This window comes from Microtus pennsylvanicus, chromosome 6 (genome assembly GCF_037038515.1).
Source record: "Microtus pennsylvanicus isolate mMicPen1 chromosome 6, mMicPen1.hap1, whole genome shotgun sequence".
In the NCBI taxonomy this organism is placed as follows: Eukaryota; Metazoa; Chordata; class Mammalia; order Rodentia; family Cricetidae; genus Microtus; species Microtus pennsylvanicus.
Genome location: NC_134584.1, coordinates 98718065 through 98731969, shown reverse-complemented (window position 1 = coordinate 98731969; position 13905 = coordinate 98718065). Strand labels below are relative to the sequence as shown.

The 13905-nt window shown below is 38.6% G+C and overlaps 1 pseudogene; it reads left to right on the top strand.

Annotated features, from left to right (window-relative positions):
* Positions 1-296: 296 nt before the first annotated feature.
* Positions 297-3280, top strand: LOC142852334 (bcl-2-associated transcription factor 1 pseudogene; annotated as a pseudogene).
* The last annotated feature ends 10625 nt before the right edge of the window (positions 3281-13905 follow it).

The following is a 13905-nucleotide window of genomic DNA, read 5'->3' as shown; positions in this document are numbered from 1 at the left end:
AATTCTCTGTCATTATAACAAAATACCCAAGACAATTAACTTTATAAAGAAAGATTTATTTTGTTTTATGGTTCTGGTTTCTGGTATAAAACTGAGTGACCCCAAAACTTGAAGACGGTGTTAAGTTCCACACATCTTGACTTGGAATGCTTTAAGAAACAAGCCACTTGGGAGACACTCAGAAAGTGGCAATTCTGGACATTGTTAATTCTGACCCCGTGGCCAGGAAGAACCAGTACATCAGCTTAATCTTAACCAGCTCTTCCAGCTCAGCTCAAAACCTGCAATACATGGTTTTCCTCTCCTTCTGGTGTCGGGAGATGGCCGCTGTGTAGTTTCAGCGGAGACAAGTCCTGAAAACCTTGCCCCGGTGTGTCAGGAAGAATCTTGGCAGTATCTTAAAGACATCACTGACTTCTGGATCCTGCATAAAGCCCAAGGAGAAAAGAAATGGGCCACTCCACTTCTAAATCACATTCTTTAAGATCAAAGTCTAGATCACAATCGAGTTCTAGATCAAGATCACATTCTAGAAAGAAGAGATACAGTTCTAGGTCCCGTTGCAGGACATACTCAAGGTCTCGTAGTAGAGATCGTATTTATTCTAGAGATTATCGTCGAGATTACAGGAATAATAGAGGAATGAGATGGCCTTATGGGTACAGAGAAAGGGGTAGAGGGTATTAACAAGGAGGAGGAGGTAGATACCATCGAGGTAGCTATAGACCTGTTTGGAATAGAAGGCATTCTAGGAGTCCTAGACGAGGTCGGTCACGTTCCAAGAGTCCAAAACGAAGATCCGTTTCTTCTCAAAGATCCCAAAGCACATCTCGCTGGTCATACAGATCCTCTAGGTCTCCAAGATCATCATCGTCTCGTTCTTCATCCCCATATAGCAAATCTCCTGTCTCTAAAAGACAAGGGTCTCAGGAAAACCAAACCAAAAAAGTTGAAGGGGAACCACAAGAAGAGAGTCCTTTGAAAAGCAAATCACAGGAGGAACCAAAGGATACATTTGAACATGATCCATCTGAGTCTATTGATGAGTTTAATAAATCTGCCACATCTGGTGATATTTGGCCTGGTCTTTCAGCTTATGATAATAGTCCAAGGTCACCTCATAGCCCATCACCTATTGCCACACCACCTAGTCAGAGTTCATCTTGCTCAGATGCCCCCATGCTTAGTACAGTCCACTCTGCCAAAAATACCCCTTCTCAGCATTCACATTCCATGCAGCACAGTCCTGAAAGATCTGGATCTGATTCTGTTGGAAATGGGTCTAGTCAATATAGTCCTTCCCAGAATAATTCGATTCATCATATCCCTTCACGAAGAAGCCCTGCAAAGACAATCACACCACAGAGTGCTCCAAGAGAGGAATCTAGGGGGCGGTCCTCTTTTTATCCTGATGGAGGAAATCAGGAAACAGCAAAAACAGGAAAGTTTTTAAAAAGGTTCACAGATGAAGAGTCTAGAGTGTTCCTGCTTGACAGGAGTAACCCCAGGGAGAAAGAGGCTCCCAAGGAGAAAGGACCAGAGAAAGGCAGGGCTGAGGGAGATTGGGAAGACCAGGAAGTTTTAGATTATTTCAGTGATAAAGAGTCTGGAAAACAAAAATTTAATGATTCAGAAGGGGATGACACAGAGGAGACAGAGGATTATAGACGGTTTAGGAAATCAGTCCTGGCTAATCAGGGGGAATGTTTTGGTACTTCATCTCATTGGAATACTGAGGAGGAAGGACCCAAGTACAAGTCCAAAGTCTCACTAAAAGGCAATAGAGAAAGTGATGGTTTTAGAGAAGAAAAGAATTATAAACTGAAAGAGACTGGATACATAGTGGAAAGGCCTAGCACTGCAAAAGATAAGCACAAGGAAGAGGACAAAGGTTCTGAAAGAATAACAGTAAAGAAAGAAACACAGTCACCTGAGCAGGTAAAGTCTGAAAAGCTCAAAAACCTCTTTGATTACAGTCCCCCTCTACGCAAGAATCTAGATACACGAGAAAAGTCTGTCTTCAGAGAAGAGAGCCCACTTAGGATCAAAATGATAGCCAGTGATTCTCATCGTCCTGAAGTCAAACTCAAAATGGCACCTGTTCCTCTTGATGATTCTAACAGGCCAGCCTCCTTGACGAAAGACAGGCTACTTGCTAGTACGCTTGTCCATTCTGTCAAGAAGGAGCAAGAATTCCGATCCATCTTTGACCACATTAAGCTGCCTCAGGCCAGCAAAAGCACTTCAGAGTCATTTATACAACACATTGTATCCTTGGTTCATCATGTTAAAGAGCAATACTCCAAATCACCTGCAGTGACCCTAAATGAGCGGTTTACATCATACCAGAAAGCTACTGAAGAACATAGTACCCGGCAAAAGAGTCCCGAGATACACAGGAGGATTGACATCTCTCCAAGTGCTTTGAGGAAGCATACCCATTTAGCAGGCGAGGAGAGAGTTTTTAAAGAAGAAAATCAGAAGGGAGATAAACAATTAAGATGCGATTCAGCTGATCTCAGGCATGACATTGATCGTCGCCGTAAAGAAAAAAGTAAAGAACGGGGGGATTCCAAGGGCTCCAGGGAATCTAGTGGATCAAGAAAGCAAGAAAAACCTCCAAAAGATTACAAGGAATACAAATCTTACAAAGATGACAGCAAACATAAAGGTAGAGAGCAAGATCATTCTCGATCATCATCCTCTTCAGCATCACCTTCCTCACCTAGTTCTCGAGAAGAAAACGAGAGTAAGAAAGAAAGAGAAGAAGACTTTAAAACTCACCATGACATGAAAGACTACTCAGGATTCGCAGGAGTTAGCAGACCTCAAGGAACCTTTCATGATGACAGAGATGATGGTGTGGATTATTGGGCCAAAAGAGGAAGAGGTCATGGTACTTCTCAGGGTGGCAGAGGGCGCTTTAATTTCAAAAAATCAGGTAGCAGTCCAAAATGGACTCATGACAAATACCAAGGGGATGAGATTGTTGAAGATGAAGAAGAGACCATGGAAAATAATGAAGAAAAGAAGGACATACGCAAAGAAGAAAAGGACTAGTCTCAAGATTGTGACAGAGAGCAGAACTTGTTGACACTCAACAGTTTTTAAGTCTGATTTTTGTTTTCAAATAAGAATGTAAACATTTTATTTACAATTTACTGTTTGTAAGTAGTCTATAGAAATTTTCTTTTAAGTCTTCAAATACCTTGAAAAAATAGTAGACTGTATGTTGAAAATTGTATTGAAATAAAGTAGAAAATGTTCCTTACAAAAAAAACCCTGCAATACAATATCATCATAAAACAGAGCCCAGCCATCTCTTGATACCTTGCACACTTGGAAAGGAACCTGAGATCTGGTCTGATAAACTGAGCTCTCTGTCCTGAGCATACAGGACAGGGCTCTGACAGGTTCAATAGCTGTTAAGCCAGTAAAATGACACTTCTTGCTTTCCTTCAATTAAAGGCAGTAAACCTTTCTTTCCTGTTAGCGTTGCACTGGGGAAGAAATAGAGGCAATAGCAACAGCAAAATAAAGAACAGTTACAAAAGTCTAAGTAGAGCCGGGCAGTGGTGGCGCACGCCTTTAATCCCAGCACTTGGGAGGCAGAGGCAGGCAGATCTCTGTAGGTTCGAGACCAGCCTGGTCTACAAGAGCTAGTTCCACTACAGGCTCCAAAACTACAGAGAAACCCTGTCTCGAAAAACAAAACAAACAAACAAACAACAAAAGTCTAAGTAGTCATCTATGAGAACAAGAACTTTGCTAGAATGTCATTTTTTTCTTGAAAACTAGTGCATAAGCAAATGGACAAATTTGCTTGTAAAAATCTTGCATAAGGTCAACGTTTTCGCCAAGATAATGAAAGTGACAAGCGACGTGCTCTTTTTTTTATGTATTTTTTTTATTGATAAAAGGAGAATAAAGAAAAGAAAGAAAAAAAAAAAACAAATTTCCACCTCCTCCCAGCCTCCCATTTCCCTCCCCCTCCTCCCATTCTTCTCCCCCTCCTCCCACCCCTCTCCCCTTCCCCCCACTTTTCTCCCCCTCCCTCTCCAGTCCAAAGAGCAGTCAGGGTTCCCTGCCCTGTGGTAAGTCCTAGGTCCTCCCCCCTCCGTCCATATCTAGGTAGGTGAACATCCAAACTGGCTAGGCTCCCACCAAGCCAGCACATTGCATTGGATCAAAACCGCGTGCCATTGTCCTTGGCGTCTCATCAGCCCTCCTTGTTCGTCATGTTCAGAGAGTCCAGTTTTATCCCATGCTTTTTTTTGGTAACAGTCCAGCTGGCCTTGGTGAGCTCCCAGTAGATCATCTCCACTGTCTCAGTGGGTGGGTGCACCCTGTGCTCTTTTATTAAGCAACATTAGCAGGATAAGCACAGAATGTAGTAAGGAGGGGCCGCTTGTTGGTTCCTGCCTGCCCAGAACTAAAATAATCACACAGAAACTGCATTAATTAAATCACTGCTTGGCCCATTAGCTCTAGCTTTTTATTGGCTAACTCTTACATATTAATTAAACCCATTTCTATTCATCTGTGTATCGCCATGTAGATGCGGCTTACCGGCTAATGTTCCATCTGGCTCTGGTGGGGCTACATGGCTTCTCTCTGACTCTGCCCTCTATCCCAGCATTCCATTTAGTTTTCCCTGCCTAGCTCTGTTCCCCTATAGCTCTGCTATAGGCCCAAAACAGTTCCTTTATTAACCAATGATATTTACAGCATACAGAGGGAAAAAAACCCACATCAACAAAGTAATTCCAGAGAAGAAAATGATACAAGGGGGTGTTTGATTTAGGATTGGTAGAGTATAGAGGTGACAGGGGGCTGGAAATGCAGAAAAACTAGATAGGTAAATAGTCACAGATCTTGTCCTAGAGGCCATAGTTCACCCCTCCTACCAAGGACTTAGCTTCTTGAAGGTTGGAAACAAATTATCTGGTAAAGTGTTTGCCATGCAAACTTGAGAACCTAAGCTCTCATCCCCACCACCAATGTAAAAATCCTGGTGTAGTGGTACACATCTGTAATGCCAGCACTAGGGGGGCAGGGACAGGTAGAGCCCCGAATCTCTCTGGCAAGATGGCTATTAATAGATGAGTATGGTATGTATCTGTTTACATATGTGTATATGTGTTTTTATGTGTATCTGTATTGGGGAATCTGTAGCCACTCTATGGAAAAAAGAAGACATTTACTGTACTAGAAATGAAACATTCAGTATAATCAAGTTTTGATAGACTAAGATGAACCACTTCTTTTTTCAAATTGTCATGCAAGTGATTTTAAAAATTTTAACAAAGTAGCAGAATCCTGCTACTCACTTTTTTTTAAATTAAATATTTTCTGAGGATTTCATAATAAGTACTATATTTATATAATTTCTACCCCATCTCACTCCCTTCTTACTCCTCAACTACCTCTGTAAACTAATTCATGACTTCTTTTTCAATTATTATTGTTGTTACATTTATATGCAACTACATATATATGTGTATATATATATATGTATATATATACATATGTATGTATAAAAACAGCTTGCAGTGTTCATTTTGTATTGTGCATATGTATGTGTTTAGAGGTGACCAGATGGGTTGGAAAAACCTATCAAGGAGGTTGTCCCTTGAGAAAACTGATTATCCCTGTGTCGGCAATCATTGATTGCCAATAGCTTTACATTTAGGTGTGGAACCTTATAAAAGTTTCTCCATAGTCACTAGCATGCCAACTAATGTCATTATTATAAAGTTTTTGTTTAGAAAGCCATATTGTTGAAGTTTCACGGGTGCAGCTTCCCTAGTATCTCTTGAAGACACTAGCAGCAGGAGTCTGGTTCCTCTGGTTCATACTGCAATAGGTCTTTCTTTGGACTGCCAGCTCCTGACTAATGACTTGGAACCTTTTTATTAATTATGAAAGCTTGGCCTTGGCTTAGGCTTGTTCCCAAATAGCTCTTAAAATTTAAATGAACCTGTTTATATTAATCTACATTCTGCCACGAGGCTTGTTACCTCTGCTCACACCCTCAGTACCTTACATCCAACTCTTCTGCATCTGTATCTGAATCGCTAATCACCTGCTCCTCTTATTTTTTCCTAGAGTTCCTATCTCTCCCAAGAAGTACTGCCAATCCTCTCTTCCTTAGCTATTGGCCATTCATCTCTTTATTAAACCAATCAGAAGGTGCCTTAGGCAGCCAAGGAAGGACAGACACATCTTCACAAAGTGTATGAGAAGATTATCCGAATATCTTACATTTTTCTGCCCCCTCTTCTGAAAATTTTCCCAAAGCCTTAGATTGCATCGTAGATGTACCCATTGGGTCTGAGCACCCCAAGGTCACTTCTTTTCATTTTGTCCTTTTCAGGATCTCAGTAATAGTTACTATCTGCTTGCAAACAGCAGCTTCTTTGATGAGGCATGGTAGCTATGGTTTTCTGTGAGTATAAAGATACCCACATATAGAACAATATTAGGAATCATATTGGCTTAGGAAATGCTAATATCTCCAGCCATAGGTAGTAGGTTATGTTTATGCTACCAGGCACAAATCTCTTTGTATTGAGCAGACTTTAAGTCCAATTAGGCAGATGTTAGTCATCCCCAGGATATAAGTACCACAATTGGATTTCTAGGAATATCTTGCCTGGGTGGTCATTGTTTTAGTTCACAGCCTTTACAGCTGGGTGAGTCTATTGATTTCTTTTCTCTGTGGGCTGTTTGAACTGCACTTTCCAATACTAAGAGAACAGTCCTCAGAGATGAGGTTTCAAGATCAGTTCTGGCTCAATTCCTCCAAGTCCTGTTTCCACAATATGTGGTGTCTTCAACAATAGGGTCTCCCTTTCGATTTTTGAAAGACAACCAAGGACAATGGCAATATTATGTTATTTGGAGAGCCTAGAGGAATATGTATTTATATAGACAATCTATGCATGCATTATATGTTTATATAAGTATATTTTATATGCATTACATGTTTGCATATTTATGTGTATACAATACATATTATATTTATATATTATATATAAATAAATTATATACTGTATACACAAATGTATAATATATATTGAACAATGCATGTAATATATACTTTTCTATTCTTTAAATATAGTTTATATATATTCTTTCTATATAGTGTGTATTATATATCCATGTGTGTGTGTGTGTGTGTGTGTGTGTATTTTTTAAGCAAACATATAGTAATTGTTCTCCAAGCCTTTTCCAACACCCAAAGCTACCTCTTAACAGTATTGTAATATGTCATTTTGTTAAAAAATTATTTTTTCTATTGCCTTATCTCATTATTAATTTCTACTTTTGCTGATTCAACTTCTACATGCAAGCATTAAGAATCAAATGGATATAGGCCATTTTCCTGGAGCATATGTGTCTTAGCATCCTTACCTTAAACAAGTTTATCGAACAAAAATGGTGTGGAAAAAGGATGTCATTGTACTTTCTGGTCTTCATCACTGGAAAAAGAAAGAAGGACAATTGTTGAACTCTACCTTTTTCTGTTTCTCTATATTCCCACAGTTCTCTGGTTTCTACTTGGGCAAAAGCTTTTGCTCCAGTGGCTGGTTCATTCTTGATGATGGATTAGAATCTCTTGATTGTGTTGCTAAATAAAAATTATCCTCATAGATGGCATCAGCACCATTTCAAAAGATATTTAAATTATTTCCAAGTAACAGTTTAATTACAGTATTTCAAAACAGGGAAAAACTTTTAAAAGGGTTTATGTTGCAGTAATACATTTGGACAGATTATTTAAAAAACAGCAGGAAAAGATGATGCCAATAAGAAAAATGGAAGAACAACAAGAAATCTACTCATTTCCCACTCATAGGTCTTACTATTATTCATTTATTCCTCCATTCCCATGTTGAAAAGATATTTAAGGTGTCTGACCATACGCATGGCAAAGAACACCATAATATAGGATGCATTTGTAAGTATCAGTATAAAAAAGTCCTGCTGTCTACAAGAAGTGTAATCTTCAGATTAGGGCATGAAACTAAATTTATACTGCACCATGGTACATGAAAGTATAGTAAATCAAGTATTTCTGGCTACAATTCGACTGGAAAAATATTGCCAAAAGAGTATACAGAAGTCATATTATCAAAGGAAACTGGAACACACATATTATCATAAATATATATATATATATATAAAATTTGCTACCTTGAGCCCATATCAGAGCCATCAATGGTAATTAAAGTTAAAAGGTTTTAAGACATCTTTTACCAATCACATGATAAGTATTTTACAGCAGTATGTGTTATACTGTTTTTATTTTTGGGGAGCCATTTCACCCACAGAGGAAAAGATATGTTCTTCATAATACCATGACAACAGGTTTGGTGTCTACGAAAGGGAGAATAATGACCCCTAAAGATGCTTGTATGTTAGTCCCCGGGGCCAGTGTGTATATTATGTTACACATTATCTGAGATCTGAAGTTCAGGTAAAATTAAGGTGATCAACTCATTCTGGATTGTATGGGTATGCCCAATATAATAATAAATGTTGTTAAGCATCTTAGAGAAATAAAACGCCCGTGCTAGAGTGATGCAGTGTCAAACTGGACCAATCACTGTTGCTATTGAAGATGAAAAGGGCCGTGAGCAACGGAACATAAACGGCCTTTACCAGTTGGAAAGAGAAAGAAGTGAACACTGTCTTCAAAGCTCCAGAAGGAATACAGCTCTGCTCATAACTTGACTATAATGGAAAATGATGCTAGCTTTTCTGACTTTCACAATTATATAATAACAAATTTTGATTGTTTGTATTATGGGGTCTATAATAATTTGTTTCAATCTGATAGATAACTAATCATGTCAAAACTTACAAGCTCATGATGATAGCTATTCTCAAACACAAACTATGTCTCCTTTGCTCTCTTTCTCTATCAATACCCCAGAATTTAGAGAGCTTTCATGTTTCCTTGCCTTATTTTGTTGTTTGTTTGTTTGATGTTTTCTTTTTTAATTTAATCTTTTAATTTATTTTACATACTAACCACATTTCCCCCTCCTCTCCTCTCCAGCTTCCCTCCACTTTCTCCTAACTCACCACCCCATCCACACCTCAGGAAGAGTAAGGCCTCCCATGGGGAGTGAACAAAGCCTGGCACATTAAGTTGAGGCAGGACCAAGCCCCTCTCTCCTGTATCAAGACTGAGTGAGAAATCCCATCACAGGAAATGGTTTCCAAAGAGCCAGCTTATGTACCAGGGGTAGATCCTGGTCCCACTACCAGGAGCCTCTCAAACAAACCAAGCTACACAACTGTCTTCCACCTGCAGAGGACCTAGATATGTCCTATGCAGGCTTCCCAACTCTCCACTTAGAGTCAGTCCATGAGCTCCCATGACCTCAGGGATTATACAAGCAAGGTAGGTTAAAATTATGATAGGGAAGCTCACAGAGACATCCTTGCCTTCTTAGTGTGCGTTCACACCATTTATTTCCCATATTTTATACATCTTTTCTGTTCTACATCAATATTGTTAAGTTATGTTATTAATTAATAAAGCATGGCATGTTTATTCAATTCTTTTAGCAATAATCTTAGTTAAAATAATAACATATGTGAACTAAGATAATAAAGATCAAATATTTCTTAGGATGAAGAGGGGAAGAAATCACAAATATCAATATTTATTTACTTCTATGAATATTTGTCACTTTCATGAAAAACTATTCTGAAGAGAAATGATAATTACTCCTATTTCAGGAGGATCGTTTAAAGATATGTCAAATTTATAAGTAACTCCTAATCATAAATGGGGCACACACAATATATACATATATATTATGTATAAGATAATTAAAAATAACTAAAATTGTTAATATTGATTTTAGTTCAGGTCCAATACCTTCAAACTGACACTTTGGACCCTTATTAGAAAGTATTTCTATTCACCATGAAAGACGCCCAATAAAATATAAGAAGGAGAAAAAGATACTAAAGGATTGAAAACGCATTTCAGTTTTGTAAATAATGCATCTTGAATATCCTTGAATTAGCCATTCACATGAGTTTATCAGAATGCAGTATTCGGCTAAGCTGAAAACTAATCCTGTTTCAAGCATGGCTCAATGTGCAGTAGAGGAAAGAAAGCGAAGGCTGAATGTGTGGAGCCCATCTGACTCTGCATTCACTCTGAACCAAGAGCAGCTGGGGAAATAAAATGCTTTTCATGCAGATGAGCAAGTGTTCTACAGAAACCGTTTCCACCATTTTTCTAATAAAAAGATTTTCCTCCCTTTTAATGCAAACATAATCATAAAGGAAAAGTCTTAAGGAATTCACTGTAAAGTTTGTCCTGAGAAAAGCGCACCGGGCTTTATAATTCCCTCACACTGAGCATGTGTGTTTCCAAAGACGACATACCTACCCCACATAAATAGAATAGGATGGGAAAGTTCGCTTTCAAGTAATCATTTTAGACTGGGAAGATTGATCCCCGTGACTTGATTTCTTAGCAGGAAAACTAAAAGTTTATTTAGCCCACGGTATGCAGAAATGCTAGATTGTATCTGAGGAAATAAAAAGAATGGCCGGCGCCTTCAAACCACTGTTCTCACCTCAGCACGAAGCTAATTCACAGCCTGACACTCATTACCGTGAATGAGGTTTGCTTATTTTAGAATTCATGTGAATGAAATATTATAGTGTATCATCTTTTTAGATTTGGTTTCCTTATCTTAACACCACTTTTGAAATCACCTCTTAAAGTTAAGTCAAAATAATAACAATTCTTAATACAAAATACAATGGAATGAATTTCTTCTGCTTATAACATTTTATCCTTTGACAATTCTGTAAGTATTTTAACCACACTGAACCCATTTGCCCTCGTGTACCCCCCAGTCCCCTTGAATCACACCATCATCTCAACAAGTTCCTCTTCTTCTTCTTCACGTTTTTATTTATTGTAGTCCACTGAGAGCAGATAGGGTTGCTCTAGTGTACTTGGTTGTGGAGTTCCTTACTGGACCGTGGACCACTAAACACTGTATACAGCACTGAAGAAGAATGCCCCCCCATACAGTGAAATGATGGATAACTAAGATAAATGAGATAAAAATACTAAAAATGGAAGCTCTGCCTCCAAACCCAATTCTTTAACACCTTTCCCTTGAGACACAAATGTTGCTGAGTCTTTGATCACCTGCGGAGAGAAATTTCATGCACAGGTGAGCTTCTAAACACACTACTTTCCTCCCACAGAATTAAGGATGTGCTGTACGGAGAAAAGGCGAGTTTAAGAAAGGGCCTTTTAAAATACATACTACACCCCTGCTGCCCTTATTCAACCCATTGCTAACAAATGTCCAAGTGCTTTTAAAAGTAGTAACATTTCATTTGTGTCATACGTAAGTTAAGATTCCATTAAAATATTAAGGTTTATTGATTTCACTATTTTAAGTGGAGAATTGTTTGGTCTGCAGGTAGCTAGGTACATATGTGCCCAGTGCCTTCAGAGATCAGAAGAGGGCAAAGGATGCCGTGGGGCTGGCATTACAGATGATTGGGAATCAAACTATGGTCTTCTGGAATAACAGTCAGTGTTCTTAATCCCTGAAACAGTTCTTCAGTGGCCAACTTGCAACTTTGCATCTTTGATGTAAAATACTAAGGATCATGTTGGTCCCAGTGTATCCCAGTGAAAGATAACTCATGTTTGTGTGCACTATAATTTGGTAAGGGCAATTAAATGATTTGGGTTAAAGTACAGTCCATTTTCTCCACTAGAAAACTGCCAAATTTTCTTCTATAATTAATAAGCAATCTGTGAGGAGATTCTTTGAGACTATGTATAAATTTGTTTTCATCAAGAAATTATTTAAATATTTAATGTATAATGGTAACTTGTCTCAATTAATCATAACCATAGTGCCAAAAATAATAACATTAAAAACTTTTTTCAATTTTTTCAAGTTCTGCTAAGTTCTGGTGCTAGGCTGTCAGTAAAACTAACTGTGAGAAGTCCCTGGCTCTTGTCTCTGCCTCCTGAAGTCCTCCTTGTCATCTTCAAACAGCTCAGCTTACAAGTCCTTCAGAAAGGAATATACTCAGGGAGAGAGAAGGGAGAGAGAAAGAGATCTGGAGCTCTAATTCACAGCAAATAAAGGTTGTCCTTCCTGTCCATCTTGTTCTTGTCCCAGAAAAATTTCACACTTTCTATAAGGTTTCTGCACGCATACAATTTGCTTCCTGTGAAGTGTCACCTCTGAGATCCTGCCCCTTTGTTCTAAGGCTTTTGTCTAAGTTATCTCTTTAGAAAACGAAATCTGCATCTTTGATTTTGAATCCAATATGCACCCTTCACTCTAGAAGCCAAGTGGTTTTAGCAAGTTGTTTCTGGAGTCAGCCTCGGAGGAAGAGTTGTTCACAAACACCTCTACCATGGATACGATTGGGGCAGAGATAGAGATGGCAAGAAACCATCTCGATTCTTGAACCATTTAAATCTTTGATTCGAGGTCCCTTGGCCTTGACTTAACCCTAGGTCTCATGAAGTTCTAGTATTTTTTGAGATAGAAGCCTCTCTCGATGATCTAAAACCGAACCTGCAGTCTTTCTCTCTGTTCTGTTTCACAGGCCCATTTTCACTTGCATAACAAAGGTAGAACAATTGGCAGCTTGAGGATGCTCAGTTGATTTCCTGTGATTTTGTTGCTGTTGCAGCTTTAATTTGTGGTGACCATCTTGTTTGGAGAGTTGTCCCTCACTTTCCTATTTTGGAAGAGAGTCCCGGTGCCCAAATATTTAATTAGAAGAGTTCAGTTTACTTCTTGTCTGGGTGCAGTCACGTGCACGCATGAGGAGCTGAACCTTGATAAAATCTATGAAACAAGATTAACTTTCTCAGGAATTGGTTGGGATGTCGTAGAAAGACATGATGGGTTCACATGGAAATTGTCAATTTAGCAAGAACACAATTTAGAGAGGAGAAACCTTGCCTTGCTCACTGACGCATGTGCAAGATGAAATGCTGGCAGTAGCATTGTGTATTTATGATAATTTTGCTTTAGCGGAGCAATGGAGGCCATCTACCAGGGAATTGCAGTAATTAGATGAGGAAAGTGATTGTTCCATAAAACTCAGCTCAAATGTTACAGTGAAGCAGAGAGAAATGAAGAATAAAGAGTATTTCCCAAATCAGAAAAGATTGTTTTATTGTCTATTTTACAAGCATAGTTAGGATGTTAAATTGGAAACAAATCTAGCTGGAAAGCAGTAACATACCAGATTTGGTCATCAAATTAATTCCGTTGTAATGGAATGTGAAATTTGACTGAAATGAAGAGGAATTGGATTTAGGCTGCCTGTGCTGGTGGCTTTCAATTATAACATAATATAATCCACATCCTATTGTTCAACATAAAAATAAATGCTGAGCAAACAGAGGCAAACACTAAACAAGAAATATAAAGACATTGGCAATCCTGACACTCCCAAGCTTACCTAGCAGGCCATCTGAAAGGAGGCGTTAAGAAGAGATAACAGACAATGTCCTCTACAGTTCCACTGTAAATGACTCTATAGCTATAATTTATATCTTGGGAAGAACCAACAGGTCATGGCATACAATGAACGAATAAAGTCAGCAGACAGTTCATGTCTTCTTTTAGTTAAACAGGTTTAGGGGCATCTCCTGAACAGCGCCCTGTATGCTGTCCATGTTATTTTTAAATGGAAAGAAATAGTGAAGTGTGGCCAGTGCTATGGTAACCTCTGCTACCATGGATACTTCTGGAACTGCATGATCTTGGAAAACATGATAAACTTACTCACCTCATGTTTTAGTTCGAGAATGTGGCAAAACAAATTTTGATCACTTTTTCTAGGTCTCCTCTCTATCATTTTTGCAGT